A 1,227-nucleotide genomic window follows, 5' to 3' on the forward strand; every position below is an offset into this window, starting at 1 on the left:
TTTTCAAAAATATTTTTCGAAAATTCTCCCTCTCCCATCTTATTCTATTTATTTATTCATTTACTAACATCTCATCTCACATCTCAACCCTCCTCACAGTTGTGTTTCTTCCATTACATTACATTCTTTGTCTCCCCCTCTTTTCTTCCACTCACAAAGGGATCCCTATACTGTGGTATAAAGGGTCTCTATTATTATTATTATTATTATTTTCTGTGCCCTCTTCTTTGTCATATGAGCAGGAGCAAGGACAAGAATATTCTTGTTGAAGCAGATCCGGAACCTGAAAGGACTCTGAAGAGAAAATTAAGAGAAGCTAAATTACAACAATCCAGAAATAACCTTTCAGAAATTTTCGAACAGGAAGAGGAGATGGCAGCCGAAAATAATAATAATGTAAGGAAGATGCTTGGTGACTTTACTGCACCTAATTCCAATTTACATGGAAGAAGCATCTCCATTCCTGCCATTGGAGCAAACAACTTTGAGCTGAAATCTCAATTAGTTTCTCTGATGCAGCAGAACTGCAAGTTTCATGGACTTCCATCTGAAGATCCTTTTTAGTTCTTAACTGAATTCTTGCAGATATGTGATACTGTTAAGACTAATGGAGTAGATCCTGAAGTCTACAGGCTCATGCTTTTCCCTTTTGCTGTAAGAGACAGAGCTAGATTATGGTTGGATTCTCAACCCAAAGACAGCTTGAACTCTTGGGATAAGCTGGTCACGGCTTTCTTAGCCAAGTACTTTCCTCCTCAAAAGCTGAGCAAGCTTAGAGCTGATGTTCAAACCTTCAGACAGAAAGAAGGTGAATCCCTCTATGAAGCTTGGGAAAGATACAAACAGTTGACCAAAAAGTGTCCTTCTGACATGCTTTCAGAATGGACCATCCTGGATATATTCTATGATGGTTTATCTGAGCTATCAAAGATGTCACTGGACACTTCTGTAGGTGGATCCATTCACCTAAAGAAAACGCCTGCAGAAGCTCAAGAACTCATTGACATGGTTGCTAATAACCAGTTCATGTACACTTCTGAAAGGAATCCTGTGAGTAATGGGACGCCTATGAAGAAGGGAGTTCTTGAGGTTGATACTCTGAATGCCATATTGGCTCAGAATAAAATATTGACTCAGCAAGTCAATATGATCTCTCAGAGTCTGCATGGAATGCAAGCTGCATCCAACAGTACTCAAGAGGCATCTTCTGAAGAAGAAGAAGCTTAT

The 1,227-nt window shown here is 39.2% G+C and overlaps 1 non-coding gene across 1 annotated transcript; it reads right to left on the bottom strand.

Moving 5' to 3' along the window:
* Positions 1 to 768: 768 nt before the first annotated feature.
* On the bottom strand, positions 769 to 876 carry LOC112738798 (small nucleolar RNA R71). The gene has a single exon (XR_003169749.1). It is a non-coding gene; the product is annotated as a small nucleolar RNA R71 (small nucleolar RNA).
* Between the last annotated feature and the right edge of the window lie 351 nt (positions 877 to 1,227).

This window comes from Arachis hypogaea, chromosome 13 (genome assembly GCF_003086295.3).
Source record: "Arachis hypogaea cultivar Tifrunner chromosome 13, arahy.Tifrunner.gnm2.J5K5, whole genome shotgun sequence".
NCBI lineage: Eukaryota > Viridiplantae > Streptophyta > Magnoliopsida > Fabales > Fabaceae > Arachis > Arachis hypogaea.